This window comes from Sapajus apella, unplaced genomic scaffold (genome assembly GCF_009761245.1).
Source record: "Sapajus apella isolate SASKATOON/1434 unplaced genomic scaffold, GSC_monkey_1.0 scaffold7, whole genome shotgun sequence".
Lineage (NCBI taxonomy): Eukaryota > Metazoa > Chordata > Mammalia > Primates > Cebidae > Sapajus > Sapajus apella.
This window is the reverse complement of record NW_022436947.1, coordinates 31,125,839-31,138,050: the sequence shown is the minus strand read 5'-3', so window position 1 is coordinate 31,138,050 and position 12,212 is coordinate 31,125,839. Positions and strand designations below refer to the sequence as shown.

The following is a 12,212-nucleotide window of genomic DNA, read 5'->3' as shown; positions in this document are numbered from 1 at the left end:
AAAAGAATTGCCTTTTTGGATATTTGGGATCAAATAAAAATGGGGTTGAGGAAGGGAGAGCATTAGGAAAAATAGTTAATGTATGCTGGGCTTAATACCTAGGTAATGAGTTGATAGGTGCAAGTAGACCACCATGGCACATATTTACCACGTAACAAACGTGCACATCCTGCACATGTGCCCCAGAACTTAAATAAAATAGAAATTAAAAATAATTCAGATTCAAAAGGTTACTTTATGAGTCATAGGCTATTTTTTGAGACAACACTTTGTTGCCCAGGCTGGAGTGAAATGGCACAATTACGGCTCACTGCAGGCTTGACTTCTGTCCCAGACTCAAGTAATCCTTCTTTCTATGTCAGCCTTCTGAGTAGCTAGGACCACAGGCATGTACCACCACAACTGCTTATTTTTTTAATTGTTTTATAAAGATGGAATCTCCCCATGTTGCCCAGGCTGTCATAGGGTATTCTTTTTTATTTATTTAACTTTTATTTTAGGCTCATGTGTCTATGCGCAGGTTTGTTAACGTGGGTAAATTTTGTGTCAAAATAGGGATTTGGTGTACAGATTATTTTGTCACTCAGGTAATAAACATAGTACCTGCTGGGTAGTTTTTCACCCCCTTCCCACCCTCCAACCTCAAGTACACTCTGGTGTTTGTTGTTTCCTTTTTTATGTCCGTTTGGTGTACTTTTATGTCCTTTTGGTGTCCCTTTTGTTGTAGCTCCCACATGTAAGTGAGAATATGTGGTATTTGGTTTTCTGTTCCTGTGTTAGTTTGCTTAGGATAGTCACCTCCTACTTCATCCATGTTTCTACAAAGGACATGATCTCATTCATTTTTATGACTGCATAATACTTCATTGTATATATGTATCACATCTGCTTTATCCAGTGTACCATTGGTGGGCATTTAGGTGGATTACTTGTCTTTGCTATTGTAAATAGTACTGTGATGAACATACATGTGTATATATCTTTATAGGAGAATGATTTATATTCCATTGGTATACGCCCAATAATAGGCTTATTGGGGGAAATTATAGTTCTATTTTAAGTTCTTTGAGAAATTCCCTAACTGCTTTACACAATGATTTTACGTCACCACCAGCAGTATACAGGAGTTTCCCTTCTCCACAACCTTGCCAGTTTCTCTAGTGAGGGAGGGGAAATTTTCATGAATGATATTCTGAACTGTTTTCCAAGTTGCTTGTTTTATATCTCCGTGTTTTTCAGAGCCACCAATGACACAAATTTTATCTTTTTACGGAATCTTGTGTTTCTTGAAGGTTCATTTTTTTTTTAAGAAATTGTTGAGTTATTTCAGATAATTGATCTTCAAGCTCTGAGATTCTTTCCTCAGCTGGATTGATTCTGCTGTTAATACTTGAAATTATATCATAAAGTACTTAAAGTGAATTTTTTGGCTCTATCAGAACAGTTTGCTTCTTTCTTAAAATGGCCATTTGTCTTTCATCTCCGGTATCACTGTACTGTATTCCTTAGATTCCTTGGATTGGTTTTTGACATTCTCCTGAATTTCAATGATCTTCGTTTGTATCCATATTCTGAAGTACATTTCTGTCATTGTAATCATTTCAGCCTCGTTAACAACCATTGCTGTAGAACTAACATGCTTGTTCAGAGGTAAGATGACATTTCGGCTTTCTGAGTTTCCAGAGTGTTTGTGTTGGTTCTTCTCATCTGTGTGGGCTGATATGCCTTCAGTCTTTGAAGGTCCTGTCCTTTGGATGGGTTTTTTTCTTTTATCTTCCCTGATGCCCTTGAGGGCTGTTTGTGGTGTAAGCTGGGTTCAGTCAACTGGCTTTGTTTCTGCAAGATTTTACAGGGTCAAGGCTGAGCTCAGCACTGTTGGGCTGCATGCTCTGAGTCTGGGAGCTGAGACTGGGCTTCCAGCTTCATTCTGTGGCCCTTTAAGGTTATAAACCTGCTGCACTGGAGGGGCAGAAGTGTTCTGGGTCCCCTGGCCACAATATTCCGATATGTGGAGCCGACCAAAGCACTTCATCAGGACAGTGTCCGTGATATTGGTGCTGGCTTGTTCATTCCAGCAACTACAGCAGGATGATGTGGTGTTTATATATCAGCCGGGGTGGGGTACCAGCACGACTGGAACTGCAGCATTCCTACATATGCTCACTGCAGTGGAGGCAGTAGCAATGGAGGTAAGGTGCTGGCACAGGCACAGACACCAGCGTCCATATAGACATTCATAGCAATTGACTTGCGGGTGGTGTTTGCTCACATCTATGCACGCATCATGCTTGCCATGGTTGTGTGGGCAGGTTCCTACATGTCCATGAGGGATGAGAGTTAATGGAGTGCATCTGCACTGGTAGCAATGGAAGTACAAAGTAGTGCACATGCACATGCATGCTGGTTGGGGAGGGGAGGCAAGGTCCACCCATGCATGCATGCTTGCAAAGTGGTAGAAGGGTAGCCATTGGAGTGTGCATGCCGGCAAAGCAGTGGGGAGAGGTTTCAGTGGAGAGAGGTTGTGGGTGGACTGGTACTCGTAGGAGGGGGCCCATCTGCTGGAGCTCGCTGTTGGTTAGGGTAGGAGCTATGATTACAGCCCCATGGAAGTGCCCTGGTTGGGCATCAGAAACTGACATGCAAGCAGGCACAGCCAGGTGATTGGGGGAGAGGCCAGCACACAGGGAAGTACTCAGATCAGACTGACTCTGTCTCTCAGGCACCACCACCCTGCTCTATCTAGGTCAGCCAGTCACCCTAAGGCTAAAGTCTACTAGGGGAGTACAGTGAGCCTTAGGGCATGTGCATCTGTGGCCATACTCCACTGCAGACATTCCCACACCAAACTCTCTGGCTCCACACAGGCTGTAGTCCAACCCCTACCAACTGTAAGCAGCTCTCCCAGCCGACTCAAGTGTTTATGGGGCTTGTGGGGTCTCCTGATGCCTAAATTCCAGATTCTTGTGCTTAGAGCAGGCCACTCTTTTTCTGTTCAACTCACCCTTCAACTTTTCCCCAGGAATCACTGGGGTCCAGGAATGAATCGTGGTGCTTGGTAGCCACATGAGAACCCTGTACAGGGCTCTCACCTTCCTCCTACTTCAGCCCCACATCTGCATCCTCCCTTCGTGCGCCCTCGAGGCCCTTCATCTGAAGAGCTGCTTGGAGCACGCCAGTCTTTCCAGCGCATCTTCGTCCCTCAGTAGAAGATGTTACTCATGGCTGTGTCTACTTAGCCACCTTGGCCCTTCTTGTCACAGATTATTTTTTAAATTTAAATAGTTTAAGTTCCCTGTAGATCCTGGAAATTAGCCCTTTGTCAGGTGAATAGATTGCAAAAATTTTCTCCCATTCTGTAGGTTGCCTATTCACTCTCACGATACTTTCCTTTTGCTGTGCAGAAACTCTTTAGTTTAATTAGATTCTATGTGTCAATTTTGGTCTTTATCACAAGTGCTTTTGGTGATACCATTTGTACCCAATTCCATTACTGGGTACATACCCCCAAAATTAAAAATCATTCTATTATAAAGACACATGCACACGTATGTTTATTCTAGCACTACTTACAATAGCAAAGACTTGAAACCAACCCAAATGCCCATCAATGATAGACTGGATAAAGAAATTGTGGCACATTTATACCATGGAATACTATGCAGACATAAAAAACAGAATGAGTTCATATCCTTTGCAGGAACATGGATGAGGTTGGAAACTATCTTTCTCAGCAAACTGACACAGGAACAGAAAACCAAACAACGTATGTTCTCACTCATAGGTGAGTTGAACAATTAGAACATGTGGACACAGAGAGGCGAACATCACACACTGAGCCCTGTCAGGGAATGAGGGGCAAGGAGGGCAAAAGGATTAGGAGAAATACCTAATGTAGAGGATAGATTAATGGGTGCAACAAACCACCATGGCACGTGTATATCTATGTAACAAACCTGCACATTCTGCACATGTATCCCAAACTTAAAGTATAATTAAAAAAAAAAAAAGAAAAGAAAAAGAAACTTAAGGGGTTGGCCAGGTACTGAGCACACCAGGCTCTACAAAGTGAAGACTTAAATCCAAGTTGATGGCAAAACATCTGAAATTCAACACCAGGACTGTGATGGTACAGGAAGGGGACATGGAAAGTGCATACAGGACCCTAAACAGAATCCTCACTATGGATAGGCTCATCGAGGACATTAAGTGTCATAGTGTTAGGGAAAGCCATGCCGCCAGTGACAGAGAGAAAGCTATGAAAGGTGCCGGCAAATATACCACATGGAAATGGCTTGCAAGATCAACTTTTTGATGTGAAAGAATTGGGTAGATCTTTGGCAGGGCTACTGAGGCCTGTAGATGGGACATCCAGTGTGAAACCCTCATCCAGTTTTGTCTCCATCTCTTTTCTTTCTACATCTCATTGCCTATTACTGTTCTCTACAATAAACTCAACCACATGCTTGGGAAAAAAAAAAAGACAAATTAGTTGCTCATACTTGCAATTCCAGCAAATTGGGAGACTGAGGCAGAAGGATGGCTTGAGCCAAGGAGTTTGAGACCAGCCTGTGCAACAAGGTGAGACCACATATCTACATAAAATAAAATTAGCCTGGTGTTTGTTGCATGCCTGTAGTCCCCACTACTGGGGAGGCTGAAGTGGGAGGATCATGTGAACCCAGGAAGCTGAGGTGGCAGTGAGCTGTGACTGTGCCACTGCACTCCACCCTGGGCAACAGAAAGAGACCCTGCCAAAAGAAAGAAAGAAAGAAAGAAGGAAAGAAAGAAAGAGAGAGAGAGAGAAAGAGAGAAAGTGAGAGAGAAAGAAAGAGAGAGAGAGAAAGAAAGAAGAGAGAGAGAGAAAGTGAGAGAGAAAGAGAGAGAGAAAGAAAGAAAGAGAGAAAGTGAGAAAGAAAAGAAAAGAAGAAAAGAAAGAAAGAAAGAAAGAAAGAAAGAAAGAAGAAAGAAATGTGTATACAAAAAGAGAGGAAAAATATGCTAAATGGGGATTGTATATTTTCTATCCTCTTTGTCCTTCATTCTAACAATATAATTGTTACCCTTATTCATCACTCTATATGTCATAAATCTAATATCTATTGTCTGATATAAAAATCTCATATTAAAATATTTTATCTTCTATCAATCTATGTACTCGTACTGCAATAGAACTTCCAAATTAAGATATCCAAATAGCTTTCCATTCTTCCCAATCATATCTTCTTCTACTTCATTCCTGCCTATTTCTCCCTGTCCTTGTGTATTATCAACTTTTACCTTAATTCTAATGTCCTCCTTATTGACTCCCTGCTTGTAGCCCCTCAGACCATCAATCATTTTTCAAACACACTAGCTAAAATTATTTCATCAAACACAGAGATATTAATGTATCACTCATCTTCTTATAACCGCCATTCTCAGAATCAGGTTCAAAATCCTCAGAATTCAATACAGAGTAATTCAACTTACTGCCTTCCTTAATTCTTTCATACTTACCAAGATTACAGCAAAGTATGCTGCCTACCAATTTCATTGCATCAAATTAATATTTTTCCTTAAAAGTTATACAGTGTATTTTTTCCTTCTGATGAAACATCTTTGCAAAGAATTGATTGTAGAATTCCTAAAATAGCTTACATACTTATATTTATTTTTGTTTTACCATATATTTTCATGAAAATTAGTTCTTTTGAAATTCTACTTTTTTTTGCAGAATTTCAAGTGCAAAATGAAGAGCACATATGCAACATACCCATGGAAAAAGAGTGAGATTTACGAAATATATTTTTCATGTGAAATCTTTATATATATATTTCACGTGAAATCTAAGTCTCTTCAAAAACAACTGCAAGTTCTAGTTCAAAATTAAAAACTGAACAAAAATGCTTGTCTACATTTCTTCCCGAAACCACATTAAAGATGCAGTGTTATTGTTTTTGTTTTTAAATAACAATACGTATACAATTTTTCGAGATTCTTTGTCAAGATGGCAGCAGCCAAGAACTAGATACTAGGGTCATTGCAAGAAAGTTCTGGTTCCGGTGAAAGTACCATGTGAATTTGCCAGTTTTTAGATGATCCAATATAAGGTGGGGGGTGGAGGCGGGGGTTAAATTTCATTAAGAGAGGGCTGTGACAATGTCATCATAGTTCAACCTGCTTACCCCAAAATCAAAATTTGGAGGCAAAAGCTTCTACCAATGTAAAGTAGCTAACGGCGCCGCCGTTGCAAGTAAAAGTCAACATAAAATGAGTCGTTCCCAGAAAGCATCTAGATGATTTGCAAGTGTCTTGTAATGCTTTACAGAACACTATCTAAGAGTAAAGTGCCAGAATTATCATATGGCATAATTTGAGCTGCTCAAAACCAAAAGATGCTCAGCTGAAGCAAACACTGATGGCTTACCCATCATGTCTTATACAAATCTCATTAATATGGCATCTCAGAGATAACAAACAGGAGGCTTACAAAGTGAAATACAAAAAGAAGAATTTTGTAGGTAAAAGGCTGATTTCATTGAACCCTTCTATGGAAAATGGTCAAGTTGATAATAACTTAGTTGATGAATATTATTTCTTCGCCTTTGTAGGTGGATCAATAACATATTGGAAGAGATTGAGAACATTGATCAAGAGAAAGAGACTCCAAGAAGCTGACTTTACAAAACAAGTATCTGTTTTTCACTCAGGTTGTTAGAAAAGGCCTCCGGTGAAACCATTTGTTCTTACCTGCAAAATTACTCAAGACGAGTGGAACATTTGGAACTGGCTATTTAATTCTGGAAGCTATTAGAGTAAGTTTATGATCAACATCAGAAACATGAAACATTGCAGTATCAAAAATAGAAGATAACAGGTATAAATGAGTGAAAAGGTAGAAACACACTGAAAGAATATGTAATTGAATTAATGCTGCTGATCTCTTACATCTTAGCAATTAAGCTTAGGTAAACATTGTTGCCCTTTAAAAGACGTAGTAATCTGGAAAGAACAGTGGCAGCATTGGATTTATATTTTAAAAAATAGAAGAATATTTTCAGATGGGGCAATAGTAGCACCTTGGTTTTTAATTTCTCCAGATCTATATAACTGATCAAGCAACTAAACAGCAAAATTCAAAACTCATGGATGGGGGTTCTGCTTCTTGTAGTGTTTAGGTAACTTGTATTATACCTATCTTCTTGCCAATAATTCTTGTAGTGTTTAAGTAACCTGTATTACATTTATCTTCTTGCAAATAACACTTAAATATCCCTGAACAATATAAAAATAACTACCTGAATGTCCTAAAAGCAACAAAGAGGAGGCAGAAAGTGGAAAGAAGTCAACGCATTGAAGAGGATGGCACGCGGAGCTCCTCAAGGACAGGTGCTGTGATGTATCATTACATGCTCCACATTCAATTTAGCAATTGAGCCATCGCAGGTACTCAAAGGTGTGCTTGGAAAGGATAATTAGAGAGAATTGTCATCAGGTAAATAGAAGCAACATGAAAAAGTAGAAAAAGCATAAACTTTTGGGTCAGACATACCCCAAGTTACTAATCAAGCTTCTACTCCTTAATACATGGGACATTATCTAGACTTTTTGACCCTCAATTTTGTCATCACCAAACACTGTATGCTTCATATTGCACCTTACAGAGCATGTTTGCAAGTGTTATTTTGTTTGACCCTCAACAATTTCATAATGCAGGTTATATAATTCTCATTTTACAGCTAAGATATTGGACTCTAAGAACTGACTTTCCTAAAGTTACATGGCAGTAAGTGGCCAGGCTAGTAGTCAAGCTCACATTTTTCAAATTCCAAATTCTATTGCCATTTCCACTATAGCACAGCAGAAGGGAAGCATTATTAGACATATCCTAATTAAATTGCTGAAAATCAAAGATAAAGAAATAATATATAAATATTTTAAGAAAAAAATAATGGGTTCCTATAATCCCAACTACTTGGGAGGTGAGGTAGGAGAATTACTTGAACCTGTGAGGCAGAGGTTGCAGTGATTGTACCACTGCACTCCAGCCTGAATGACAGAGTGAGACTGTCAAAAACAAACAGTTTAATTATCATGACTTTCTTATAAGAAAATATGGAGGCTAGACCAGTAGAATAACATGTACAAAGTGCTTAAGAAATAATGGTTATCAATGAGAGTTCTATATTCATAGAAAATATTCTCTAGGAATAAAGGCAGAATACATAAACAATTTTTGTTTTGATTTGCTTTTTGAGAATAGAAAATTAAACATATTCACTGACAAAAGATCAGCTCTGTAAAATATGCAAAACTAAAGTCTTCAGTTTGAAGCAAATGATATCAGAGAATAATTTGAATCTTGAGAAATGAAGAATATTAGAAATGATAACTATCTAAGAACATACCTAAAAACTAAAAACATAAAATAATATGGTTTTCTTTAATTATATAAAATATATATAGATGTTTCAAGCAAGTATTATAACATGAGAATTTTCATGCATGTAAATGTAATATTATGACCACTACAGTGTAATATGAGGGTAGGGAGAAATATGTATGGTTGAAAGATTTCTACATTTAAAATGAAGTAGTGCAATATTAACTATCAGTAGCTGTAACGAGCTAGATATGTTTATTTCAATCTTTTAAGAAACTCCTAAAATCATAGAAAATAATAAAGCAAATGAGTCAATAAATAAATTGAAATGGAAAACAAGAAATCATTTAAATGATTCAAGGAAGAAAGCACAGGGAGGTGAAGAAGCAGCAAGGAAAAAAGTAAACAAAATAAAATAGTAGACTTAAAGCATATTAACAGTTTCAGTAAATACTAACTGACAATATTAAAATTACAAAATAGAGATAGAAATATTAAATAAAAAGGCAAGATCCGACTAGATGATGCTTACATGAATCACTCTTTTAAATATCATTGCAAAGATAGATGAAACGAAATAGGGAGAAACAAATACATTATGCAAATATTATAAGAAGTTGCTAGTGGGGAAGGCCAAGGTGGGTAATTAGAAGCAGCTGCTATCTGCAGCTCTCTTGGAGAACAAAAATATAGAGTAAATTCTACACCTTCAACTGAGGTACCCAGGTTCTCACATTGAAACGGATGAGGCAGTCAGTGAAACCCACAAAGAATGAGGAAAAGCAGGGTGGGACAACAGCCCACCCATGAGTGGCATGGAGTTAAGGGAGCTCACATCCCCAGCCAAGGGAGGTGCCTCCAGTGCTGATACCTCCAGGTCTGGGAGGGACCCAGGTGATTAGGGTCTGGAGTGGACCCTAAGCAACACACAGCAGCTTCAGGGAAGAGAGGCGGACTGATAAAAGAAAAACAAACAAACAGAAAGCAACAACACTACCACCAACCAAAAAGATCCCACAAAAAACCCATTCAAAGATCAGCAACCTTAAAGTTCAAAGGTAGATAAGCTCATAAAGATAAGAAAGAATCAAAACAAACAACCTGCTAAAAACTCAAGAAGCCATAGTGCCTCTTCTCTAAATGACTGCAACACCTCTCCAGCAAAGGCACAGAACTAGGCTCAGATGGGCAAATTGACAGAAGTAGGCTTCAGAAGGTACATAATAACGAACTTCACTGAGGTAAAGGGGCATGTTGTCATCCAATGCAAAGAAGCAAAGAATCATGATAGAACATTACAAGAGCTGATAACCAGAGTAGCCACTTTAGATAGAAACATAACCGATCTGATATAGCTAAGAAGCACAACACAAGACTTCACAATGCAATCACAAATATAGATAACGGAATAGACCAAGTGGAGGAAAGAATCTAAAAGCTTGAAGACTATCTTTCTGAAATAAGACAGGCAGACAAGAATAGAGAGAAAAAATTGAAAAGGAACAAATAAAACTTTTTCTTGACCCAATGGTCATTCAGGAACATATTGTTTAATTCCATGTATGTTTTTTGTTTTGGAAGTTTCTCTTGTTATGGATTTCTAGTTTTATTCCATTGTAGTCTATGAAGGTTCTTGGTATGGTTTTGATATTTTAAAATGTGTTGAGACTTGTTTTGTGGCCTAACATATTGTGGCCTAACATCCTGGAGAATGTTCCATGTGCTGATTGGAATAATGTGTCTTCTCCATCTGCTGGATAAAATGTTCTTAGATGTCTATTAGGTTCATCTGGTCTGAAGTGCAGTTTAATCCAATGTTTCTTTGTTCATTTTCTGTCTGGATGATCTAATGTTGAGAGTGGGGTGTTGTCATTACCAACTGTCATTGTTTTGGACTCTGTCTCTCTTTAGATCTAATATTATTCACTTTATATATCAGGATGCTCCACTGTCTAGTGCGTATATAATTTACATTTGTTACATTATCTTGTTGAATTGATCCTTTAATCATTATATAATAACATTGTTTCTTTTTACTATTTTTGACTTGAAGTCTGTTTTATCTGATATAAGTATAGCTAGTCCTGCTCACTTTTAATTTCTGTATGTAGGGAATATCTTTTTCCATTCCTTTACTTTCAGTCTGTGGTGTCGTTTACAGGTGAGATAAGTTTCTTGGGTGCAGACTATAGTTGGGGCTTGTTTTATTTTTCTTTTTAAATCCATTGAGCCAGTCTATATATTTTCAGAAAAATATTTAATTTTTTTCATTCAAGGTATTTATTAATCTGTGAAGACTTATTCCTGTCATTTTGTTGTTTTCTGTTTGCTTTACATATCCTTTGATCTCTTTCTCTTGTTTATCATCACACTTCAGTAATTTTCTGAAGTGGTAACATTTGCATCTCTTCTCTTCCTCATTTCTGTGTTTGCTTTACCAGTGAGTTTTATACTTTTGTGTGTTTTCTTGTTGATAGATATTGCCCTTTTGCTTCCATGCATAGGACTGCTTTAAGCATCTTTTGTAGGGTCAGTCTAGTGTTGATAAATTCTCTGATTTTACTTCTCTGCAAAATACTTTACTTCTTGTTCATTTATGAAGAATAACTTTACTGGGTATAGTGTCCTTGTTTGGCAATTTTGTGTGTGTTTTCTCTTTTAGTACTTGGAATGTACCATTTCATTCTTCGTAGTTGTTTACCCTATTAGGCTTAAGATATACCCTATTAGGCCTGTAATATTTGTGATGAGAAACACAGTTAGTCTGATGATGGGGGGTTCCTTATATGTGACGAGATACTTTTCTCCTGTTCTTCTGCAATTCTCTCTTTGTCTTTTGCACTTGACAGTTTGACTATAATGTCACATTATTGGTGGTTGCATTGAAGGGAAACTACATTTTTTATATGCTCAGACTAAAATAACTATAGTGATAATTTTTCAATACTCATATTTTGCTGATAAAGATGAAAATCATATTATTCCTTTTCATGTTCAGTCAGTTTTACACCTGCATTTCTTTTCTTATGCTATGTAGAAAAATAATTGACACCACAAGTGCATAGAGGTGCAAAAATAAAGTACTTGAGAGAGGAAGGGTCATTATTAGTTCTAAAGTCATTTGATTTTAGAAGATTTTTTTAACTATGCTTTATTATAGCTTGTTGAGATGACAATTTTGCATTCAGGAAAAAGAAGTTGAGATCACTTTAGCAGTATTATATATTACAATTGGTTTTTTGAATTTCTTCTGTTTATTTATTGTCAGCATTTAGAAAGTAGTTTAATATTTTATATGTAGATATCGCCTTTGGCATTAATTTTATTTATTTATTTATTTACTTGGAGACTTCCTTTTCTCGAAACTATCTCTGATCTAGTGAAACCATATTAAATCGTACTGTCAGTTCTGGGTCAATCCATACCATTTTGTAGAGGTGTGCCTACCATTAAGCAAAGTGTTTACATGAAATATTTCATTTAACCAAAAGTTTATTTAGCAAGTGGTTATCCTATTTGCAGAATTACTTTACACTTTAGAAATGAATTTACACTATTTCTTTGTAGTTGTTTACCCTATTAGGCTTAAGATATTATTTTATTGCAAAGCACTATTTTCATACTTTCTTGGGAAATTATTCAGTGTGCAAATTCAGCAGGTCATTTATCTAAAAGTAGATCTTCACTCATTCATTCCACACATAATTATACTGATGAAGCTTCAAGCATGTAATTCTGAAAAGTTGATAGGTGTCCTGATACTGACATTTAATTCACTAAAGACAGTTAAAATTTGATCCTAAATTCTTTTTGGCCATACTAAAATGGCTTATACCATTATATAAAATGA

The 12,212-nt window shown here is 37.2% G+C and overlaps 1 pseudogene; it reads left to right on the top strand.

Moving 5' to 3' along the window:
• The first annotated feature begins 4,048 nt into the window (after positions 1 to 4,048).
• Positions 4,049 to 4,350, top strand: LOC116550068 (annotated as a pseudogene).
• The last annotated feature ends 7,862 nt before the right edge of the window (positions 4,351 to 12,212 follow it).